Source organism: Pseudophryne corroboree, chromosome 11, assembly GCF_028390025.1.
Source record: "Pseudophryne corroboree isolate aPseCor3 chromosome 11, aPseCor3.hap2, whole genome shotgun sequence".
In the NCBI taxonomy this organism is placed as follows: Eukaryota; Metazoa; Chordata; class Amphibia; order Anura; family Myobatrachidae; genus Pseudophryne; species Pseudophryne corroboree.
The window spans coordinates 68,966,945-68,991,663 of record NC_086454.1 but is presented as its reverse complement, the minus strand read 5'-3'; the positions used below and the strand labels follow the sequence as shown (position 1 = coordinate 68,991,663).

General features: G+C 34.7%; 16 non-coding genes across 16 annotated transcripts; all 16 read right to left on the bottom strand.

Annotated features, from left to right (window-relative positions):
* Window positions 1-268: 268 nt before the first annotated feature.
* Window positions 269-342, bottom strand: TRNAT-AGU (transfer RNA threonine (anticodon AGU)). The gene has a single exon. It is a non-coding gene; the product is annotated as a tRNA-Thr (tRNA).
* An 839-nt stretch (window positions 343-1,181) lies between these two features.
* Window positions 1,182-1,255, bottom strand: TRNAT-AGU (transfer RNA threonine (anticodon AGU)). Its single transcript has one exon. It is a non-coding gene; the product is annotated as a tRNA-Thr (tRNA).
* Window positions 1,256-2,084: 829 nt separating this feature from the next.
* Window positions 2,085-2,158, bottom strand: TRNAT-AGU (transfer RNA threonine (anticodon AGU)). Its single transcript has one exon. It is a non-coding gene; the product is annotated as a tRNA-Thr (tRNA).
* Window positions 2,159-10,539: 8,381 nt separating this feature from the next.
* TRNAT-AGU (transfer RNA threonine (anticodon AGU)) lies at window positions 10,540-10,613 on the bottom strand. The gene has a single exon. It is a non-coding gene; the product is annotated as a tRNA-Thr (tRNA).
* Window positions 10,614-12,358: 1,745 nt separating this feature from the next.
* On the bottom strand, window positions 12,359-12,432 carry TRNAT-AGU (transfer RNA threonine (anticodon AGU)). The gene has a single exon. It is a non-coding gene; the product is annotated as a tRNA-Thr (tRNA).
* Window positions 12,433-13,274: 842 nt separating this feature from the next.
* TRNAT-AGU (transfer RNA threonine (anticodon AGU)) lies at window positions 13,275-13,348 on the bottom strand. The gene has a single exon. It is a non-coding gene; the product is annotated as a tRNA-Thr (tRNA).
* Window positions 13,349-14,176: 828 nt separating this feature from the next.
* TRNAT-AGU (transfer RNA threonine (anticodon AGU)) lies at window positions 14,177-14,250 on the bottom strand. The gene has a single exon. It is a non-coding gene; the product is annotated as a tRNA-Thr (tRNA).
* Window positions 14,251-15,995: 1,745 nt separating this feature from the next.
* Window positions 15,996-16,069, bottom strand: TRNAT-AGU (transfer RNA threonine (anticodon AGU)). Its single transcript has one exon. It is a non-coding gene; the product is annotated as a tRNA-Thr (tRNA).
* An 837-nt stretch (window positions 16,070-16,906) lies between these two features.
* On the bottom strand, window positions 16,907-16,980 carry TRNAT-AGU (transfer RNA threonine (anticodon AGU)). Its single transcript has one exon. It is a non-coding gene; the product is annotated as a tRNA-Thr (tRNA).
* Window positions 16,981-17,808: 828 nt separating this feature from the next.
* On the bottom strand, window positions 17,809-17,882 carry TRNAT-AGU (transfer RNA threonine (anticodon AGU)). Its single transcript has one exon. It is a non-coding gene; the product is annotated as a tRNA-Thr (tRNA).
* Window positions 17,883-19,627: 1,745 nt separating this feature from the next.
* TRNAT-AGU (transfer RNA threonine (anticodon AGU)) lies at window positions 19,628-19,701 on the bottom strand. The gene has a single exon. It is a non-coding gene; the product is annotated as a tRNA-Thr (tRNA).
* Window positions 19,702-20,538: 837 nt separating this feature from the next.
* TRNAT-AGU (transfer RNA threonine (anticodon AGU)) lies at window positions 20,539-20,612 on the bottom strand. The gene has a single exon. It is a non-coding gene; the product is annotated as a tRNA-Thr (tRNA).
* Window positions 20,613-21,441: 829 nt separating this feature from the next.
* TRNAT-GGU (transfer RNA threonine (anticodon GGU)) lies at window positions 21,442-21,515 on the bottom strand. Its single transcript has one exon. It is a non-coding gene; the product is annotated as a tRNA-Thr (tRNA).
* Window positions 21,516-22,353: 838 nt separating this feature from the next.
* Window positions 22,354-22,427, bottom strand: TRNAT-AGU (transfer RNA threonine (anticodon AGU)). The gene has a single exon. It is a non-coding gene; the product is annotated as a tRNA-Thr (tRNA).
* An 829-nt stretch (window positions 22,428-23,256) lies between these two features.
* Window positions 23,257-23,330, bottom strand: TRNAT-AGU (transfer RNA threonine (anticodon AGU)). Its single transcript has one exon. It is a non-coding gene; the product is annotated as a tRNA-Thr (tRNA).
* An 838-nt stretch (window positions 23,331-24,168) lies between these two features.
* TRNAT-AGU (transfer RNA threonine (anticodon AGU)) lies at window positions 24,169-24,242 on the bottom strand. Its single transcript has one exon. It is a non-coding gene; the product is annotated as a tRNA-Thr (tRNA).
* Window positions 24,243-24,719: the final 477 nt, after the last annotated feature.

Genomic DNA, 24,719 nt, shown 5'->3' with positions numbered 1-24,719 from the left:
ATTGTTCCTGGAGATTGCTCAGACATGATGATTGGCAATTTCTGGAATTCTTTTCTAGTTACCTTGGCATCAATTTACTTCTACAAAATAACTGATATTAAAAAAGGAAATATTGCATTTTTTTGTGTTTTCTGATTTGGACTGTATCTAGAAATGTGGTACATATTACTGAACATGTGAGAAAGGGTAAAGGCTGCTGAAGCATTCACATGTCTTTTTGTGATGAATTATCAACAAACTATGTTCTGAGTTGATGAAAATAAATGAAAGGCGCTGCTGAGATTTGAACTCAGGATCTCCTGTTTACTAGACAGGCGCTTTAACCAACTAAGCCACAGCACCACATGATGCCCTAGAGCTTCACAAAGAAAAATGATATATCTAAGATATGCTATTTGGTAACAATTTTTGATATTCTTATAACTATTGCTTCATCAATTTTTCAAACCGGTGGAAATTTAGAGTATAAATAGAAAGTTGTGTTCTCTCTTTTCATTCATGATTTACAGCACCTTCATTCTTAAAATATCTTGTCAAAGTAATTTTCTAATTTTTTTAGCACTTTTATTGATTTCTCTGTAAGTAATGCTACATGGGAATAAATGTCAATTAATTTTTGATATTCAGAAAACAAAAACATGTAGTAAAATTAAGAACTCTGTTTTAAAAAGTCAGAATTATGGTTAGCATTCTTTATTGATGCTTTTTCAAGAGAAGTTTAGCTTTTCATCAAGAAGTATTTTCCTAACACAATTTTAAGGATGTTATGGAAATAAATATGGGTTAAATGTCAATGATTCTCTAGCTATGATGACTAAACTGACTCTCAAATTACTGTACCTTGGGAAACTTACTTTTTTACAGACATTTTAACACTTTCTGTGTTATTCTCTTTTAAATGTACTCTAAATTAATTTTGCAGTTTACCCAATATGATGAAGGCTATTTTGTAAAAATTCATCTATTTACCTTAACATAGGCATATTTCTACAAATTAACTTATGTTGAAATAGGGTGAAGTTTTGTTGTTTGTCGTCTTCTGACATGGATGGCATCTTTAAACTTTTTTACATTGGTGACCAAATGTGCCAAAGTGAAAGCAGATAAAGGTTTTACACATCTTATTTTGTTATGCATCAATAAAAAACTACATACTGGTGTGATAAAAAGGTATCAAGCAAAGGTACTGCTGAGATATGAACTCAGGATCTCCTGTTTACTAGACAGGCACTTTAACCAACTAAGCCACAGCACCACTTGCACTGCCTTACATATAATGACAAATTATATGTCTGAAGTATAATAATTTTTTATTATTTTTATATATATTTTTGAAACTAGTATTTTATTAATTCTTTAAACAGTTGGAAACTTACAGTAAGTTATATAATGCTTTTTTCTCCTTTATTTTGTATATACAGGCCCTACATTCTTACAATGTCTTGTTCAAGTCACTTGTTAATATGCTTTATTGTAATAGATATTATGGCGTTCTTATTAATGTAGTCATCCCTGGGAAATTAAAGTCAGTCTATTGTTGGTACTCATACAGTTAAAAAGTAATCGTGAAATGAAAACATGAGATCTCAATGATAGAATTATTGTTAACATTTTATCTGGAAGCTTGCTCAATAAATGGAAAGATTTATTTCTGGAATTGCTTTCCTAACACAATATTGTTTATGTTAAGTAACAAATAATCCATTATTTTTTATTGCTCCCCAAACTCTGATGACTAAATTGTCTATCAATTTATCTTGAGAAACTCACATTGTTACTGACTTTTGTTTAAACATTTCCTCTGACTGGACACCATATTGTTCCTGGAGATTGCTCAGACATGATGATTGGCAATTTCTAGAATTCTTTTCTAGTTACCTTGGCATCAATTTACTTCTACAAAATAACTGATATTAAAAAAGGGGAATATTGCATTTTTTGTGTTTTCTGATTTGGACTGTATCTAGAAATGTTGTACATATTACTGAATATGTGAGAAAGGGTAAAGGCTGCTGAAGCATTCACATGTCTTTTTGTGATGAATTATCAACAAACTATGTTCTGAGTTGATGAAAATAAATGAAAGGCGCTGCTGAGATTTGAACTCAGGATCTCCTGTTTACTAGACAGGCGCTTTAACCAACTAAGCCACAGCACCACATGATGCCCTAAAGCTTCACAAAGAAAAATGATATATCTAAGATATGCTATTTGGTAACAATTTTTGATATTCTTATAACTATTGCTTCATCAATTTTTTAAACCGGTGGAAATTTAGAGTATAAATAGAAAGTTGTGTTCTCTCTTTTCATTCATGATTTACAGCACCTTCATTCTTAAAATATCTTGTCAAAGTAATTTTCTAATTTTTTTAGCACTTTTATTGATTTCTCTGTAAGTAATGCTACATGGGAATAAATGTCAATTAATTTTTGATATTCAGAAAACAAAAACATGTAGTAAAATTAAGAACTCTGTTTTAAAAAGTCAGAATTATGGTTAGCATTCTTTATTGATGCTTTTTCAAGAGAAGTTAAGCTTTTCATCAAGAAGTATTTTCCTAACACAATTTTAAGGATGTTATGGAAATAAATATGGGTTAAATGTCAATGATTATCTAGCTATGATGACTAAACTGACTCTCAAATTACTGTACCTTGGGAAACTTACTTTTTTACAGACATTTTAACACTTTCTGTGTTATTTAGAGATGAGCGCCGGAAATTTTTCGGGTTTTGTGTTTTGGTTTTGGGTTCGGTTCCGCGGCCGTGTTTTGGGTTCGACCGCGTTTTGGCAAAACCTCACCGAATTTTTTTTGTCGGATTCGGGTGTGTTTTGGATTCGGGTGTTTTTTTCAAAAAACCCTAAAAAACAGCTTAAATCATAGAATTTGGGGGTCATTTTGATCCCAAGGTATTATTAACCTCAAAAACCATAATTTCCACTCATTTTCAGTCTATTCTGAATATCTCACACCTCACAATATTATTTTTAGTCCTAAAATTTGCACCGAGGTCGCTGTGTGAGTAAGATAAGCGACCCTAGTGGCCGACACAAACACCGGGCCCATCTAGGAGTGGCACTGCAGTGTCACGCAGGATGTCCCTTCCAAAAAACCCTCCCCAAACAGCACATGACGCAAAGAAAAAAAGAGGCGCAATGAGGTAGCTGACTGTGTGAGCAAGATAAGCGACCCTAGTGGCCGACACAAACACCGGGCCCATCTAGGAGTGGCACTGCAGTGTCACGCAGGATGTCCCTTCCAAAAAACCCTCCCCAAACAGCACATGACGCAAAGAAAAAAAGAGGCGCAATGAGGTAGCTGACTGTGTGAGTAAGATAAGCGACCCTAGTGGCCGACACAAACACCGGGCCCATCTAGGAGTGGCACTGCAGTGTCACGCAGGATGTCCCTTCCAAAAAACCCTCCCCAAACAGCACATGACGCAAAGAAAAAAAGAGGCGCAATGAGGTAGCTGACTGTGTGAGCAAGATAAGCGACCCTAGTGGCCGACACAAACACCGGGCCCATCTAGGAGTGGCACTGCAGTGTCACGCAGGATGGCCCTTCCAAAAAACCCTCCCCAAACAGCACATGACGCAAAGAAAAATAAAAGAAAAAAGAGGTGCAAGATGGAATTGTCCTTGGGCCCTCCCACCCACCCTTATGTTGTATAAACAGGACATGCACACTTTAACCAACCCATCATTTCAGTGACAGGGTCTGCCACACGACTGTGACTGATATGACGGGTTGGTTTGGACCCCCCCCCAAAAAAGAAGCAATTAATCTCTCCTTGCACAAACTGGCTCTACAGAGGCAAGATATCCACCTCATCATCATCCTCCGATATATCACCGTGTACATCCCCCTCCTCACAGATTATCAATTCGTCCCCACTGGAATCCACCATCTCAGCTCCCTGTGTACTTTGTGGAGGCAATTGCTGCTGGTCAATGTCTCCGCGGAGGAATTGATTATAATTCATTTTAATGAACATCATCTTCTCCACATTTTCTGGATGTAACCTCGTACGCCGATTGCTGACAAGGTGAGCGGCGGCACTAAACACTCTTTCGGAGTACACACTTGTGGGAGGGCAACTTAGGTAGAATAAAGCCAGTTTGTGCAAGGGCCTCCAAATTGCCTCTTTTTCCTGCCAGTATAAGTACGGACTGTGTGACGTGCCTACTTGGATGCGGTCACTCATATAATCCTCCACCATTCTTTCAATGTTGAGAGAATCATATGCAGTGACAGTAGACGACATGTCCGTAATCGTTGTCAGGTCCTTCAGTCCGGACCAGATGTCAGCATCAGCAGTCGCTCCAGACTGCCCTGCATCACCGCCAGCGGGTGGGCTCGGAATTCTGAGCCTTTTCCTCGCACCCCCAGTTGCGGGAGAATGTGAAGGAGGAGATGTTGACAGGTCGCGTTCCGCTTGACTTGACAATTTTCTCACCAGCAGGTCTTTCAACCCCAGCAGACTTGTGTCTGCCGGAAAGAGAGATCCAAGGTAGGCTTTAAATCTAGGATCGAGCACGGTGGCCAAAATGTAGTGCTCTGATTTCAACAGATTGACCACCCGTGAATCCTTGTTAAGCGAATTAAGGGCTCCATCCACAAGTCCCACATGCCTAGCGGAATCGCTCCGTGTTAGCTCCTCCTTCAATGTCTCCAGCTTATTCTGCAAAAGCCTGATGAGGGGAATGACCTGACTCAGGCTGGCAGTGTCTGAACTGACTTCACGTGTGGCAAGTTCAAAGGGCATCAGAACCTTGCACAACGTTGAAATCATTCTCCACTGCACTTGAGACAGGTGCATTCCACCTCCTATATCGTGCTCAATTGTATAGGCTTGAATGGCCTTTTGCTGCTCCTCCAACCTCTGAAGCATATAGAGGGTTGAATTCCACCTCGTTACCACTTCTTGCTTCAGATGATGGCAGGGCAGGTTCAGTAGTTTTTGGTGGTGCTCCAGCCTTCTGTACGTGGTGCCTGTACGCCGAAAGTGTCCCGCAATTCTTCTGGCCACCGACAGCATCTCTTGCACGCCCCTGTCGTTTTTTAAAAAATTCTGCACCACCAAATTCAAGGTATGTGCAAAACATGGGACGTGCTGGAATTTGCCCATATTTAATGCACACACAATATTGCTGGCGTTGTCCGATGCCACAAATCCACAGGAGAGTCCAATTGGGGTAAGCCATTCTGCGATGATCTTCCTCAGTTGCCGTAAGAGGTTTTTAGCTGTGTACGTATTCTGGAAAGCGGTGATACAAAGCGTAGCCTGCCTAGGAAAGAGTTGGCGTTTGCGAGATGCTGCTACTGGTGCCGCCGCTGCTGTTCTTGCGGCGGGAGTCCATACATCTACCCTGTGGGCTGTCACAGTCATATAGTCCTGACCCTGCCCTGCTCCACTTGTCCACATGTCCGTGGTTAAGTGGACATTGGGTACAACTGCATTTTTTAGGACACTGGTGAGTCTTTTTCTGACGTCCGTGTACATTCTCGGTATCGCCTGCCTACAGAAGTGGAACCTAGATGGTATTTGGTAACGGGGGCACACTGCCTCAATAAATTGTCTAGTTCCCTGTGAACTAACGGCGGATACCGGACGCACGTCTAACACCAACATAGTTGTCAAGGCCTCAGTTATCCGCTTTGCAGCAGGATGACTGCTGTGATATTTCATCTTCCTCGCAAAGGACTGTTGGACAGTCAATTGCTTACTGGAAGTAGTACAAGTGGGCTTACGACTTCCCCTCTGGGATGACCATCGACTCCCAGCAGCAACAACAGCAGCGCCAGCAGCAGTAGGCGTTACATGCAAGGATGCATCGGAGGAATCCCAGGCAGGAGAGGACTCGTCAGAATTGCCAGTGACATGGCCTGCAGGACTATTGGCATTCCTGGGGAAGGAGGAAATTGACACTGAGGGAGTTGGTGGGGTGGTTTGCGTGAGCTTGGTTACAAGAGGAAGGGATTTACTGGTCAGTGGACTGCTTCCGCTGTCGCCCAAAGTTTTTGAACTTGTCACTGACTTATTATGAATGCGCTGCAGGTGACGTATAAGGGAAGATGTTCCGAGGTGGTTAACGTCCTTACCCCTACTTATTACAGCTTGACAAAGGGAACACACGGCTTGACAAATGTTGTCCGCATTTCTGGTGAAATACCTCCACACCGAAGAGCTGATTTTTTTGGTATTTTCACCAGGCATGTCAACGGCCATATTCCTCCCACGGACAACAGGTGTCTCCCCGGGTGCCTGACTTAAACAAACCACCTCACCATCAGAATCCTCCTGGTCAATTTCCTCCCCAGCGCCAGCAACACCCATATCCTCCTCATCCTGGTGTACTTCAACACTGACATCTTCAATCTGACTATCAGGAACTGGACTGCGGGTGCTCCTTCCAGCACTTGCAGGGGGCGTGCAAATGGTGGAAGGCGCATGCTCTTCACGTCCAGTGTTGGGAAGGTCAGGCATCGCAACCGACACAATTGGACTCTCCTTGTGGATTTGGGATTTCGAAGAACGCACAGTTCTTTGCGGTGCTTTTGCCAGCTTGAGTCTTTTCAGTTTTCTAGCGAGAGGCTGAGTGCTTCCATCCTCATGTGAAGCTGAACCACTAGCCATGAACATAGGCCAGGGCCTCAGCCGTTCCTTGCCACTCCGTGTGGTAAATGGCATATTGGCAAGTTTACGCTTCTCCTCCGACAATTTTATTTTAGGTTTTGGAGTCCTTTTTTTACTGATATTTGGTGTTTTGGATTTGACATGCTCTGTACTATGACATTGGGCATCGGCCTTGGCAGACGACGTTGCTGGCATTTCATCGTCTCGGCCATGACTAGTGGCAGCAGCTTCAGCACGAGGTGGAAGTGGATCTTGATCTTTCCCTAATTTTGGAACCTCAACATTTTTGTTCTCCATATTTTAATAGGCACAACTAAAAGGCACCTCAGGTAAACAATGGAGATGGATGGATACTAGTATACAATTATGGATGGACTGCCGAGTGCCGACACAGAGGTAGCTACAGCCGTGGACTACCGTACTGTACTGTGTCTGCTGCTAATATAGACTGGATGATAATGAGATGTAGTATGTATAAAGAAGAAAAAAAAAAAACCACGGGTAGGTGGTATACAATTATGGATGGACTGCCGAGTGCCGACACAGAGGTAGCTACAGCCGTGGACTACCGTACTGTACTGTGTCTGCTGCTAATATAGACTGGATGATAATGAGATGTAGTATGTATAAAGAAGAAAGAAAAGAAAAACACGGGTAGGTGGTATACAATTATGGATGGACTGCCGAGTGCCGACACAGAGGTAGCTACAGCCGTGGACTACCGTACTGTGTCTGCTGCTAATATAGACTGGATGATAATGAGATGTAGTATGTATAAAGAAGAAAGAAAAAAAACCACGGTTAGGTGGTATACAATTATGGATGGACTGCCGAGTGCCGACACAGAGGTAGCTACAGCCGTGGACTACCGTACTGTACTGTGTCTGCTGCTAATATAGACTGGATGATAATGAGATGTAGTATGTATAAAGAAGAAAGAAAAAAAAACCACGGGTAGGTGGTATACAATTATGGATGGACTGCCGAGTGCCGACACAGAGGTAGCTACAGCCGTGGACTACCGTACTGTACTGTGTCTGCTGCTAATATAGACTGGATGATAATGAGATGTAGTATGTATAAAGAAGAAAGAAAAAAAAACCACGGGTAGGTGGTATACAATTATGGATGGACTGCCGAGTGCCGACACAGAGGTAGCTACAGCCGTGGACTACCGTACTGTACTGTGTCTGCTGCTAATATAGACTGGATGATAATGAGATGTAGTATGTATAAAGAAGAAAGAAAAAAAACCACGGGTAGGTGGTATACAATTATGGATGGACTGCCGAGTGCCGACACAGAGGTAGCTGCAGCCGTGGACTACCGTACTGTACTGTGTCTGCTGCTAATGTAGACTGGATGATAATGAGATGTAGTATGTATAAAGAAGAAAGAAAAAAAAACCACGGGTAGGTGGTATACAATTATGGACGGACTGCCGAGTGCCGACACAGAGGTAGCTACAGCCGTGAACTACCGTACTGTACTGTGTCTGCTGCTAATATAGACTGGTTGATAAAGAGATGTAGTAGTATGTATGTATAAAGAAGAAAGAAAAAAAAACCACGGGTAGGTGGTATACAATTATGGACGGACTGCCGAGTGCCGACACAGAGGTAGCTACAGCCGTGAACTACCGTACTGTGTCTGCTGCTAATATAGACTGGTTGATAAAGAGATGTAGTAGTATGTATGTATAAAGAAGAAAGAAAAAAAAACCTCGGGTAGGTGGTATACAATTATGGACGGACTGCCGAGTGCCGACACAGAGGTAGCTACAGCCGTGAACTACCGTACTGTGTCTGCTGCGACTGGATGATAAATAATGATATAAAAAATATATATATATCACTACTGCAGCCGGACAGGTATATATATTATATAATGACGGACCTGCTGGACACTGTCTGTCAGCAGAATGAGTTTTTTATAGAATAAAAAAAAAACACCACACAAGTGAAGTCACACGACGAGTGTTTAACTTTTTCAGGCAATCACACAATATAGTATACTACTAACTATACTGGTGGTCAGTGTGGTCAGGTCACTGGTCAGTCACACTGGCAGTGGCACTCCTGCAGCAAAAGTGTGCACTGTTTAATTTTAATATAATATGTACTCCTGGCTCCTGCTATAACCTATAACTGGCACTGCAGTGCTCCCCAGTCTCCCCCACAATTATAAGCTGTGTGAGCTGAGCACAGTCAGATATATATACATAGATGATGCGGCACACTGGGCTGAGCAGTGCACACAGATATGGTATGTGACTGAGTCACTGTGTGTATCGTTTTTTTCAGGCAGAGAACGGATATATTAAATAAAACTGCACTGTCTGGTGGTCACTGTGGTCAGTCACTAGTAAACTCTGCACTCTCTACACTTCTACAGTACTCCTAAGCTCCAGTAAATCAGGTCAATCTCTCTCTCTCTCTTCTAATCTAAATAGAGAGGACGCCAGCCACGTCCTCTCCCTATCAATCTCAATGCACGTGTGAAAATGGCGGCGACGCGCGGCTCCTTATATAGAATCCGAGTCTCGCGAGAATCCGACAGCGTCATGATGACGTTCGGGCGCGCTCGGGTTAACCAAGCAAGGCGGGAAGATCCGAGTCGCTCGGACCCGTGAAAAAAAACATGAAGTTCGTGCGGGTTCGGATTCAGAGAAACCGAACCCGCTCATCTCTAGTGTTATTCTCTTTTAAATGTACTCTAAATTAATTTTGCAGTTTACCCAATATGATGAAGGCTATTTTGTAAAAATTCATCTATTTACCTTAACATAGGCATATTTCTACAAATTAACTTATGTTGAAATAGGGTGAAGTTTTGTTGTTTGTCGTCTACTGACATGGATGGCATCTTTAAACTTTTTTACATTGGTGACCAAATGTGCCAAAGTGAAAGCAGATAAAGGTTTTACACATCTTATTTTGTTATGCATCAACAAAAAACTGCATACTGGTGTGATAAAAAGGTATCAAGCAAAGGTACTGCTGAGATATGAACTTAGGAACTCCTGTTTACTAGACAGGCACTTTAACCAACTAAGCCACAGCACCACTTGCACTGCCTTACATATAATGACAAATTATATGTCTAAAGTATAATATTTTTTATTATTTTTATATATATATTTTTGAAACTAGTATTTTATTAATTCTTTAAACAGTTGGAAACTTACAGTAAGTTATATAATGCTTTTTTCTCCTTTATTTTGTATATACAGGCCCTACATTCTTACAATGTCTTGTTCAAGTCACTTGTTAATATGCTTTATTGTAATAGATATTATGGCGTTCTTATTAATGTAGTCATCCCTGGGAAATTAAAGTCAGTCTATTGTTGGTACTCATACAGTTAAAAAGTAATCGTGAAATGAAAACATGAGATCTCAATGATAGAATTCTTGTTAACATTTTATCTGGAAGCTTGCTCAATAAATGGAAAGATTTATTTCTGGAATTGCTTTCCTAACACAATATTGTTTATGTTAAGTAACAAATAATCCATTATTTTTTATTGCTCCCCAAACTCTGATGACTAAATTGTCTATCAATTTATCTTGAGAAACTCACATTGTTACTGACTTTTGTTTAAACATTTCCTCTGACTGGACACCATATTGTTCCTGGAGATTGCTCAGACATGATGATTGGCAATTTCTGGAATTCTTTTCTAGTTACCTTGGCATCAATTTACTTCTACAAAATAACTGATATTAAAAAAGGGGAATATTGCATTTTTTGTGTTTTCTGATTTGGACTGTATCTAGAAATGTTGTACATATTACTGAATATGTGAGAAAGGGTAAAGGCTGCTGAAGCATTCACATGTCTTTTTGTGATGAATTATCAACAAACTATGTTCTGAGTTGATGAAAATAAATGAAAGGCGCTGCTGAGATTTGAACTCAGGATCTCCTGTTTACTAGACAGGCGCTTTAACCAACTAAGCCACAGCACCACATGATGCCCTAGAGCTTCACAAAGAAAAATGATATATCTAAGATATGCTATTTGGTAACAATTTTTGATATTCTTATAACTATTGCTTCATCAATTTTTCAAACCGGTGGAAATTTAGAGTATAAATAGAAAGTTGTGTTCTCTCTTTTCATTCATGATTTACAGGACCTTCATTCTTAAAATATCTTGTCAAAGTAATTTTCTAATATTTTTTAAAGCACTTTTATTGATTTCTCTGTAAGTAATGCTACATGGGAATAAATGTCAATTAATTTTTGATATTCAGAAAACAAAAACATGTAGTAAAATTAAGAACTCTGTTTTAAAAAGTCAGAATTATGGTTAGCATTCTTTATTGATGCTTTTTCAAGAGAAGTTTAGCTTTTCATCAAGAAGTATTTTCCTAACACAATTTTAAGGATGTTATGGAAATAAATATGGGTTAAATGTCAATGATTCTCTAGCTATGATGACTAAACTGACTCTCAAATTACTGTACCTTGGGAAACTTACTTTTTTACAGACATTTTAACACTTTCTGTGTTATTCTCTTTTAAATGTACTCTAAATTAATTTTGCAGTTTACCCAATATGATGAAGGCTATTTTGTAAAAATTCATCTATTTACCTTAACATAGGCATATTTCTACAAATTAACTTATGTTGAAATAGGGTGAAGTTTTGTTGTTTGTCGTCTTCTGACATGGATGGCATCTTTAAACTTTTTACATTGGTGACCAAATGTGCCAAAGTGAAAGCAGATAAAGGTTTTACACATCTTATTTTGTTATGCATCAATAAAAAACTACATACTGGTGTTATAAAAAGGTATCAAGCAAAGGTACTGCTGAGATATAAACTCAGGATCTCCTGTTTACTAGACAGGCACTTTAACCAACTAAGAAACAGCACCACTTGCACTGCCTTACATATGATGACAAATTATATGTCTAAAGTATAATATTTTTTATTATTTTTATATATATTTTTGAAACTAGTATTTTATTAATTCTTTAAACAGTTGGAAACTTACAGTAAGTTATATAATGCTTTTTTCTCCTTTATTTTGTATATACAGGCCCTACATTCTTACAATGTCTTGTTCAAGTCACTTGTTAATATGCTTTATTGTAATAGATATTATGGCGTTCTTATTAATATAGTCATCCCTGGGAAATTAAAGTCAGTCTATTGTTGGTACTCATACAGTTAAAAAGTAATCGTGAAATGAAAACATGAGATCTCAATGATAGAATTCTTGTTAACATTTTATCTGGAAGCTTGCTCAATAAATGGAAAGATTTATTTCTGGAATTGCTTTCCTAACACAATATTGTTTATGTTAAGTAACAAATAATCCATTATTTTCTATTGCTCCCCAAACTCTGATGACTAAATTGTCTATCAATTTATCTTGAGAAACTCACATTGTTACTGACTTTTGTTTAAACATTTCCTCTGACTGGACACCATATTGTTCCTGGAGATTGCTCAGACATGATGATTGGCAATTTCTGGAATTCTTTTCTAGTTACCTTGGCATCAATTTACTTCTACAAAATAACTGATATTAAAAAAGGGGGAATATTGCATTTTTTTGTGTTTTCTGATTTTGACTGTATCTAGAAATGTGGTACATATTACTGAACATGTGAGAAAGGGTAAAGGCTGCTGAAGCATTCACATGTCTTTTTGTGATGAATTATCAACAAACTATGTTCTGAGTTGATGAAAATAAATGAAAGGCGCTGCTGAGATTTGAACTCAGGATCTCCTGTTTACTAGACAGGCGCTTTAACCAACTAAGCCACAGCACCACATGATGCCCTAGAGCTTCACAAAGAAAAATGATATATCTAAGATATGCTATTTGGTAACAATTTTTGATATTCTTATAACTATTGCTTCATCAATTTTTCAAACCGGTGGAAATTTAGAGTATAAATAGAAAGTTGTGTTCTCTCTTTTCATTCATGATTTACAGGACCTTCATTCTTAAAATATCTTGTCAAAGTAATTTTCTAATATTTTTTTAAGCACTTTTATTGATTTCTCTGTAAGTAATGCTACATGGGAATAAATGTCAATTAATTTTTGATATTCAGAAAACAAAAACATGTAGTAAAATTAAGAACTCTGTTTTAAAAAATCAGAATTATGGTTAGCATTCTTTATTGATGCTTTTTCAAGAGAAGTTTAGCTTTTCATCAAGAAGTATTTTCCTAACACAATTTTAAGGATGTTATGGAAATAAATATGGGTTAAATGTCAATGATTCTCTAGCTATGATGACTAAACTGACTCTCAAATTACTGTACCTTGGGAAACTTACTTTTTTACAGACATTTTAACACTTTCTGTGTTATTCTCTTTTAAATGTACTCTAAATTAATTTTGCAGTTTACCCAATATGATGAAGGCTATTTTGTAAAAATTCATCTATTTACCTTAACATAGGCATATTTCTACAAATTAACTTATGTTGAAATAGGGTGAAGTTTTGTTGTTTGTCGTCTTCTGACATGGATGGCATCTTTAAACTTTTTTACATTGGTGACCAAATGTGCCAAAGTGAAAGCAGATAAAGGTTTTACACATCTTATTTTGTTATGCATCAATAAAAAACTACATACTGGTGTGATAAAAAGGTATCAAGCAAAGGTACTGCTGAGATATGAACTCAGGATCTCCTGTTTACTAGACAGGCACTTTAACCAACTAAGCCACAGCACCACTTGCACTGCCTTACATATAATGACAAATTATATGTCTAAAGTATAATAATTTTTATTATTTTTATATATATTTTTGAAACTAGTATTTTATTAATTCTTTAAACAGTTGGAAACTTACAGTAAGTTATATAATGCTTTTTTCTCCTTTATTTTGTATATACAGGCCCTACATTCTTACAATGTCTTGTTCAAGTCACTTGTTAATATGCTTTATTGTAATAGATATTATGGCGTTCTTATTAATGTAGTCATCCCTGGGAAATTAAAGTCAGTCTATTGTTGGTACTCATACAGTTAAAAAGTAATCGTGAAATGAAAACATGAGATCTCAATGATAGAATTCTTGTTAACATTTTATCTGGAAGCTTGCTCAATAAATGGAAAGATTTATTTCTGGAATTGCTTTCCTAACACAATATTGTTTATGTTAAGTAACAAATAATCCATTATTTTTTATTGCTCCCCAAACTCTGATGACTAAATTGTCTATCAATTTATCTTGAGAAACTCACATTGTTACTGACTTTTGTTTAAACATTTCCTCTGACTGGACACCATATTGTTCCTGGAGATTGCTCAGACATGATGATTGGCAATTTCTGGAATTCTTTTCTAGTTACCTTGGCATCAATTTACTTCTACAAAATAACTGATATTAAAAAAGGGGAATATTGCATTTTTTGTGTTTTCTGATTTGGACTGTATCTAGAAATGTTGTACATATTACTGAATATGTGAGAAAGGGTAAAGGCTGCTGAAGCATTCACATGTCTTTTTGTGATGAATTATCAACAAACTATGTTCTGAGTTGATGAAAATAAATGAAAGGCGCTGCTGAGATTTGAGCTCAGGATCTCCAGTTTACTAGACAGACGCTTTAACCAACTAAGCCACAGCACCACCTGATGCCCTAGAGCTTCACAAAGAAAAATGATATATCTAAGATATGCTATTTGGTAACAATTTTTGATATTCTTATAACTATTGCTTCATCAATTTTTCAAACCGGTGGAAATTTAGAGTATAAATAGAAAGTTGTGTTCTCTCTTTTCATTCATGATTTACAGGACCTTCATTCTTAAAATATCTTGTCAAAGTAATTTTCTAATATTTTTTAAAGCACTTTTATTGATTTCTCTGTAAGTAATGCTACATGGGAATAAATGTCAATTAATTTTTGATATTCAGAAAACAAAAACATGTAGTAAAATTAAGAACTCTGTTTTAAAAAGTCAGAATTATGGTTAGCATTCTTTATTGATGCTTTTTCAAGAGAAGTTTAGCTTTTCATCAAGAAGTATTTTCCTAACACAATTTTAAGGATGTTATGGAAATAAATATGGGTTAAATGTCAATGATTCTCTAGCTATGATGACTAAACTGACTCTCAAATTACTGTACCTTGGGAAACTTACTTTTTTACAGACATTTTAACACTTTCTGTGTTATTCTCTTTTAAATGTACTCTAAATTAATTTTGCAGTTTACCCAATATGATGAAGGCTATTTTGTAAAAATTCATCTATTTACCTTAACATAGGCATATTTCTACAAATTAACTTATGTTGAAATAGGGTGAAGTTTTGTTGTTTGTCGTCTTCTGACATGGATGGCATCTTTAAACTTTTTACATTGGTGACCAAATGTGCCAAAGTGAAAGCAGATAAAGGTTTTACACATCTTATTTTGTTATGCATCAATAAAAAACTACATACTGGTGTTATAAAAAGGTATCAAGCAAAGGTACTGCTGAGATATAAACTCAGGATCTCCTGTTTACTAGACAGGCACTTTAACCAACTAAGAAACAGCACCACTTGCACTGCCTTACATATGATGACAAATTATATGTCTAAAGTATAATATTTTTTATTATTTTTATATATATTTTTGAAACTAGTATTTTATTAATTCTTTAAACAGTTGGAAACTTACAGTAAGTTATATAATGCTTTTTTCTCCTTTATTTTGTATATACAGGCCCTACATTCTTACAATGTCTTGTTCAAGTCACTTGTTAATATGCTTTATTGTAATAGATATTATGGCGTTCTTATTAATGTAGTCATCCCTGGGAAATTAAAGTCAGTCTATTGTTGGTACTCATACAGTTAAAAAGTAATCGTGAAATGAAAACATGAGATCTCAATGATAGAATTCTTGTTAACATTTTATCTGGAAGCTTGCTCAATAAATGGAAAGATTTATTTCTGGAATTGCTTTCCTAACACAATATTGTTTATGTTAAGTAACAAATAATCCATTATTTTCTATTGCTCCCCAAACTCTGATGACTAAATTGTCTATCAATTTATCTTGAGAAACTCACATTGTTACTGACTTTTGTTTAAACATTTCCTCTGACTGGACACCATATTGTTCCTGGAGATTGCTCAGACATGATGATTGGCAATTTCTGGAATTCTTTTCTAGTTACCTTGGCATCAATTTACTTCTACAAAATAACTGATATTAAAAAAGGGGGAATATTGCATTTTTTTGTGTTTTCTGATTTTGACTGTATCTAGAAATGTGGTACATATTACTGAACATGTGAGAAAGGGTAAAGGCTGCTGAAGCATTCACATGTCTTTTTGTGATGAATTATCAACAAACTATGTTCTGAGTTGATGAAAATAAATGAAAGGCGCTGCTGAGATTTGAACTCAGGATCTCCTGTTTACTAGACAGGCGCTTTAACCAACTAAGCCACAGCACCACATGATGCCCTAGAGCTTCACAAAGAAAAATGATATATCTAAGATATGCTATTTGGTAACATTTTTTGATATTCTTATAACTATTGCTTCATCAATTTTTCAAACCGGTGGAAATTTAGAGTATAAATAGAAAGTTGTGTTCTCTCTTTTCATTCATGATTTACAGGACCTTCATTCTTAAAATATCTTGTCAAAGTAATTTTCTAATATTTTTTTAAGCACTTTTATTGATTTCTCTGTAAGTAATGCTACATGGGAATAAATGTCAATTAATTTTTGATATTCAGAAAACAAAAACATGTAGTAAAATTAAGAACTCTGTTTTAAAAAGTCAGAATTATGGTTAGCATTCTTTATTGATGCTTTTTCAAGAGAAGTTTAGCTTTTCATCAAGAAGTATTTTCCTAACACAATTTTAAGGATGTTATGGAAATAAATATGGGTTAAATGTCAATGATTCTCTAGCTATGATGACTAAACTGACTCTCAAATTACTGTACCTTGGGAAACTTACTTTTTTACAGACATTTTAACACTTTCTGTGTTATTCTCTTTTTAATGTACTCTAAATTAATTTTGCAGTTTACCCAATATGATGAAGGCTATTTTGTAAAAATTCATCTATTTACCTTAACATAGGCATATTTCTACAACTTATGTTGAAATAGGGTGAAGTTTTGTTGTTTGTCGTCTTCTGACATGGATGGCATCTTTAAACTTTTTTACATTGGTGACCAAATGTGCCAAAGTGAAAGCAGATAAAGGTTTTACACATCTTATTTTGTTATGCATCAATAAAAAACTACATACTGGTGTGATAAAAAGGTATCAAGCAAAGGTACTGCTGAGATATGAACTCAGGATCTCCTGTTTACTAGACAGGCACTTTAACCAACTAAGCCACAGCACCACTTGCACTGCCTTACATATAATGACAAATTATATGTCTAAAGTATAATAATTTTTATTATTTTTATATATATTTTTGAAACTAGTATTTTATTAATTCTTTAAACAGTTGGAAACTTACAGTAAGTTATATAATGCTTTTTTCTCCTTTATTTTGTATATACAGGCCCTACATTCTTACAATGTCTTGTTCAAGTCACTTGTTAATATGCTTTATTGTAATAGATATTATGGCGTTCTTATTAATGTAGTCATCCCTGGGAAATTAAAGTCAGTCTATTGTTGGTACTCATACAGTTAAAAAGTAATCGTGAAATGAAAACATGAGATCTCAATGATAGAATTCTTGTTAACATTTTATCTGGAAGCTTGCTCAATAAATGGAAAGATTTATTTCTGGAATTGCTTTCCTAACACAATATTGTTTATGTTAAGTAACAAATAATCCATTATTTTTTATTGCTCCCCAAACTCTGATGACTAAATTGTCTATCAATTTATCTTGAGAAACTCACATTGTTACTGACTTTTGTTTAAACATTTCCTCTGACTGGACACCATATTGTTCCTGGAGATTGCTCAGACATGATGATTGGCAATTTCTGGAATTCTTTTCTAGTTACCTTGGCATCAATTTACTTCTACAAAATAACTGATATTAAAAAAGGGGAATATTGCATTTTTTGTGTTTTCTGATTTGGACTGTATCTAGAAATGTTGTACATATTACTGAATATGTGAGAAAGGGTAAAGGCTGCTGAAGCATTCACATGTCTTTTTGTGATGAATTATCAACAAACTATGTTCTGAGTTGATGAAAATAAATGAAAGGCGCTGCTGAGATTTGAGCTCAGGATCTCCAGTTTACTAGACAGACGCTTTAACCAACTAAGCCACAGCACCACCTGATGCCCTAGAGCTTCACAAAGAAAAATGATATATCTAAGATATGCTATTTGGTAACAATTTTTGATATTCTTATAACTATTGCTTCATCAATTTTTCAAACCGGTGGAAATTTAGAGTATAAATAGAAAGTTGTGTTCTCTCTTTTCATTCATGATTTACAGGACCTTCATTCTTAAAATATCTTGTCAAAGTAATTTTCTAATATTTTTTAAAGCACTTTTATTGATTTCTCTGTAAGTAATGCTACATGGGAATAAATGTCAATTAATTTTTGATATTCAGAAAACAAAAACATGTAGTAAAATTAAGAACTCTGTTTTAAAAAGTCAGAATTATGGTTAGCATTCTTTATTGATGCTTTTTCAAGAGAAGTTTAGCTTTTCATCAAGAAGTATTTTCCTAACACAATTTTAAGGATGTTATGGAAATAAATATGGGTTAAATGTCAATGATTCTCTAGCTATGATGACTAAACTGACTCTCAAATTACTGTACCTTGGGAAACTTACTTTTTTACAGACATTTTAACACTTTCTGTGTTATTCTCTTTTAAATGTACTCTAAATTAATTTTGCAGTTTACCCAATATGATGAAGGCTATTTTGTAAAAATTCATCTATTTACCTTAACATAGGCATATTTCTACAAATTAACTTATGTTGAAATAGGGTGAAGTTTTGTTGTTTGTCGTCTTCTGACATGGATGGCATCTTTAAACTTTTTACATTGGTGACCAAATGTGCCAAAGTGAAAGCAGATAAAGGTTTTACACATCTTATTTTGTTATGCATCAATAAAAAACTACATACTGGTGTTATAAAAAGGTATCAAGCAAAGGTACTGCTGAGATATAAACTCAGGATCTCCTGTTTACTAGACAGGCACTTTAACCAACTAAGAAACAGCACCACTTGCACTGCCTTACATATGATGACAAATTATATGTCTAAAGTATAATATTTTTTATTATTTTTATATATATTTTTGAAACTAGTATTTTATTAATTCTTTAAACAGTTGGAAACTTACAGTAAGTTATATAATGCTTTTTTCTCCTTTATTTTGTATATACAGGCCCTACATTCTTACAATGTCTTGTTCAAGTCACTTGTTAATATGCTTTATTGTAATAGATATTATGGCGTTCTTATTAATGTAGTCATCCCTGGGAAATTAAAGTCAGTCTATTGTTGGTACTCATACAGTTAAAAAGTAATCGTGAAATGAAAACATGAGATCTCAATGATAGAATTCTTGTTAACATTTTATCTGGAAGCTTGCTCAATAAATGGAAAGATTTATTTCTGGAATTGCTTTCCTAACACAATATTGTTTATGTTAAGTAACAAATAATCCATTATTTTCTATTGCTCCCCAAACTCTGATGACTAAATTGTCTATCAATTTATCTTGAGAAACTCACATTGTTACTGACTTTTGTTTAAACATTTCCTCTGACTGGACACCATATTGTTCCTGGAGATTGCTCAGACATGATGATTGGCAATTTCTGGAATTCTTTTCTAGTTACCTTGGCATCAATTTACTTCTACAAAATAACTGATATTAAAAAAGGGGGAATATTGCATTTTTTTGTGTTTTCTGATTTTGACTGTATCTAGAAATGTGGTACATATTACTGAACATGTGAGAAAGGGTAAAGGCTGCTGAAGCATTCACATGTCTTTTTGTGATGAATTATCAACAAACTATGTTCTGAGTTGATGAAAATAAATGAAAGGCGCTGCTGAGATTTGAACTCAGGATCTCCTGTTTACTAGACAGGCGCTTTAACCAACTAAGCCACAGCACCACATGATGCCCTAGAGCTTCACAAAGAAAAATGATATATCTAAGATATGCTATTTGGTAACATTTTTTGATATTCTTATAACTATTGCTTCATCAATTTTTCAAACCGGTGGAAATTTAGAGTATAAATAGAAAGTTGTGTTCTCTCTTTTCATTCATGATTTACAGGACCTTCATTCTTAAAATATCTTGTCAAAGTAATTTTCTAATATTTTTTTAAGCACTTTTATTGATTTCTCTGTAAGTAATGCTACATGGGAATAAATGTCAATTAATTTTTGATATTCAGAAAACAAAAACATGTAGTAAAATTAAGAACTCTGTTTTAAAAAGTCAGAATTATGGTTAGCATTCTTTATTGATGCTTTTTCAAGAGAAGTTTAGCTTTTCATCAAGAAGTATTTTCCTAACACAATTTTAAGGATGTTATGGAAATAAATATGGGTTAAATGTCAATGATTCTCTAGCTATGATGACTAAACTGACTCTCAAATTACTGTACCTTGGGAAACTTACTTTTTTACAGACATTTTAACACTTTCTGTGTTATTCTCTTTTTAATGTACTCTAAATTAATTTTGCAGTTTACCCAATATGATGAAGGCTATTTTGTAAAAATTCATCTATTTACCTTAACATAGGCATATTTCTACAACTTATGTTGAAATAGGGTGAAGTTTTGTTGTTTGTCGTCTTCTGACATGGATGGCATCTTTAAACTTTTTTACATTGGTGACCAAATGTGCCAAAGTGAAAGCAGATAAAGGTTTTACACATCTTATTTTGTTATGCATCAACAAAAAACTACATACTGGTGTGATAAAAAGGTATCAAGCAAAGGTACTGCTGAGATATGAACTCAGGATCTCCTGTTTACTAGACAGGCACTTTAACCAACTAAGCCACAGCACCACTTGCACTGCCTTACATATAATGACAAATTATATGTCTAAAGTATAATATTTTTTATTATTTTTATATATTTTTTTGAAACTAGTATTTTATTAATTCTTTAAACAGTTGGAAACTTACAGTAAGTTATATAATGCTTTTTTCTCCTTTATTTTGTATATACAGGCCCTACATTCTTACAATGTCTTGTTCAAGTCACTTGTTAATATGCTTTATTGTAATAGATATTATGGCGTTCTTATTAATATAGTCATCCCTGGGAAATTAAAGTCAGTCTATTGTTGGTACTCATACAGTTAAAAAGTAATCGTGAAATGAAAACATGAGATCTCAATGATAGAATTAATGTTAACATTTTATCTGGAAGCTTGCTCAATAATGGAAAGATTTATTTCTGGAATTGCTTTCCTAACACAATATTGTTTATGTAAAGTAACAAATAATCCATTATTTTCTATTGCTCCCCAAACACTGATGACTAAATTGTCTATCAATTTATCTTGAGAAACTCACATTGTTACTGACTTTTGTTTAAACATTTCCTCTGACTGGACACCATATTGTTCCTGGAGATTGCTCAGACATGATGATTGGCAATTTCTGGAATTCTTTTCTAGTTACCTTGGCATCAATTTACTTCTACAAAATAACTGATATTAAAAAAAGGGGAATATTGCATTTTTTTGTGTTTTCTGATTTGGACTGTATCTAGAAATGTGGTACATATTACTGAACGTGTGAGAAAGGGTAAAGGCTGCTGAAGCATTCACATGTCTTTTTGTGATGAATTATCAACAAACTATGTTCTGAGTTGATGAAAATAAATGAAAGGTGCTGCTGAGATTTGAACTCAGGATCTCCTGTTTACCAGACAGGCGCTTTAACCAACTAAGCCACAGCACCACATGATGCCCTAGAGCTTCACAAAGAAAAATGATATATCTAAGATATGCTATTTGGTAACAATTTTTGATATTCTTATAACTATTGCTTCATCAATTTTTCAAAACGGTGGAAATTTAGAGTATAAATAGAAAGTTGTGTTCTCTCTTTTCATTCATGATTTACAGCACCTTCATTCTTAAAATATCTTGTCAAAGTAATTTTCTAATTTTTTTAGCACTTTTATTGATTTCTCTGTAAGTAATGCTACATGGGAATAAATGTCAATTAATTTTTGATATTCAGAAAACAAAAACATGTAGTAAAATTAAGAACTCTGTTTTAAAAAGTCAGAATTATGGTTAGCATTCTCTATTGATGCTTTTTCAAGAGAAGTTTAGCTTTTCATCAAGAAGTATTTTCCTAACACAATTTTAAGGATGTTATGGAAATAAATATGGGTTAAATGTCAATGATTCTCTAGCTATGATGACTAAGCTGACTCTCAAATTACTGTACCTTGGGAAACTTACTTTTTACAGACATTTTAAAACTTTCTGTGTTATTCTCTTTTAAATGTACTCTAAATTAATTTTGCAGTTTACCCAATATGATGAAGGCTATTTTGTAAAAATTCATCTATTTACCTTAACATAGGCATATTTCTACAAATTAACTTATGTTGAAATAGGGTGAAGTTTTGTTGTTTGTCGTCTTCTGACATGGATGGCATCTTTAAACTTTTTTACATTGGTGACCAAATGTGCCAAAGTGAAAGCAGATAAAGGTTTTACACATCTTATTTTGTTATGCATCAATAAAAAACTACATACTGGTGTGATAAAAAGGTATCAAGCAAAGGTACTGCTGAGATATGAGCTCAGGATCTCCTGTTTACTAGACAGGCACTTTAACCAACTAAGCCACAGCACCACTTGCACTGCCTTACATATAATGACAAATTATATGTCTAAAGTATAATAATTTTAATTATTTTTATATATATTTTTGAAACTAGTATTTTATTAATTCTTTAAACAGTTGGAAACTTACAGTAAGTTATATAATGCTTTTTTCTCCTTTATTTTGTATATACAGGCCCTACATTCTTACAATGTCTTGTTCAAGTCACTTGTTAATATGCTTTATTGTAATAGATATTATGGCGTTCTTATTAATGTAGTCATCCCTGGGAAATTAAAGTCAGTCTATTGTTGGTACTCATACAGTTAAAATGTAATCGTGAAATGAAAACATGAGATCTCAATGATAGAATTATTGTTAACATTTTATCTGGAAGCTTGCTCAATAAATGGAAAGATTTATTTCTGGAATTGCTTTCCTAACACAATATTGTTTATGTTAAGTAACAAATAATCCATTATTTTCTATTGCTCCCCAAACTCTGATGACTAAATTGTCTATCAATTTATCTTGAGAAACTCACATTGTTACTGACTTTTGTTTAAACATTTCCTCTGACTGGACACCATATTGTTCCTGGAGATTGCTCAGACATGATGATTGGCAATTTCTAGAATTCTTTTCTAGTTACCTTGGCATCAATTTACTTCTACAAAATAACTGATATTAAAAAATGGGAATATTGCATTTTTTTGTGTTTTCTGATTTGGACTGTATCTAGAAATGTGGTACATATTACTGAACATGTGAGAAAGGGTAAAGGCTGCTGAAGCATTCACATGTCTTTTTGTGATGAATTATCAACAAACTATGTTTTGAGTTGATGAAAATAAATGAAAGGTGCTGCTGAGATTTGAACTCAGGATCTCCTGTTTACTAGACAGGCGCTTTAACCAACTAAGCCACAGCACCACATGATGCCCTAGAGCTTCACAAAGAAAAATGATATATCTAAGATATGCTATTTGGTAACAATTTTTGATATTCTTATAACTATTGCTTCATCAATTTTTCAAACCGGTGGAAATTTAGAGTATAAATAGAAAGTTGTGTTCTCTCTTTTCATTCATGATTTACAGCACCTTCATTCTTAAAATATCTTGTCAAAGTAATTTTCTAATTTTTTTAGCACTTTTATTGATTTCTCTGTAAGTAATGCTACATGGGAATAAATGTCAATTAATTTTTGATATTCAGAAAACAAAAACATGTAGTAAAATTAAGAACTCTGTTTTAAAAAGTCAGAATTATGGTTAGCATTCTTTATTGATGCTTTTTCAAGAGAAGTTTAGCTTTTCATCAAGAAGTATTTTCCTAACACAATTTTAAGGATGTTATGGAAATAAATATGGGTTAAATGTCAATGATTCTCTAGCTATGATGACTAAACTGACTCTCAAATTACTGTACCTTGGGAAACTTACTTTTTACAGACATTTTAAAACTTTCTGTGTTATTCTCTTTTAAATGTACTCTAAATTAATTTTGCAGTTTACCCAATATGATGAAGGCTATTTTGTAAAAATTCATCTATTTACCTTAACATAGGCATATTTCTACAAATTAACTTATGTTGAAATAGGGTGAAGTTTTGTTGTTTGTCGTCTTCTGACATGGATGGCATCTTTAAACTTTTTTACATTGGTGACCAAATGTGCCAAAGTGAAAGCAGATAAAGGTTTTACACATCTTATTTTGTTATGCATCAATAAAAAACTACATACTGGTGTGATAAAAAGGTATCAAGCAAAGGTACTGCTGAGATATGAGCTCAGGATCTCCTGTTTACTAGACAGGCACTTTAACCAACTAAGCCACAGCACCACTTGCACTGCCTTACATATAATGACAAATTATATGTCTAAAGTATAATAATTTTAATTATTTTTATATATATTTTTGAAACTAGTATTTTATTAATTCTTTAAACAGTTGGAAACTTACAGTAAGTTATATAATGCTTTTTTCTCCTTTATTTTGTATATACAGGCCCTACATTCTTACAATGTCTTGTTCAAGTCACTTGTTAATATGCTTTATTGTAATAGATATTATGGCGTTCTTATTAATGTAGTCATCCCTGGGAAATTAAAGTCAGTCTATTGTTGGTACTCATACAGTTAAAAAGTAATCGTGAAATGAAAACATGAGATCTCAATGATAGAATTAATGTTAACATTTTATCTGGAAGCTTGCTCAATAATGGAAAGATTTATTTCTGGAATTGCTTTCCTAACACAATATTGTTTATGTAAAGTAACAAATAATCCATTATTTTCTATTGCTCCCCAAACACTGATG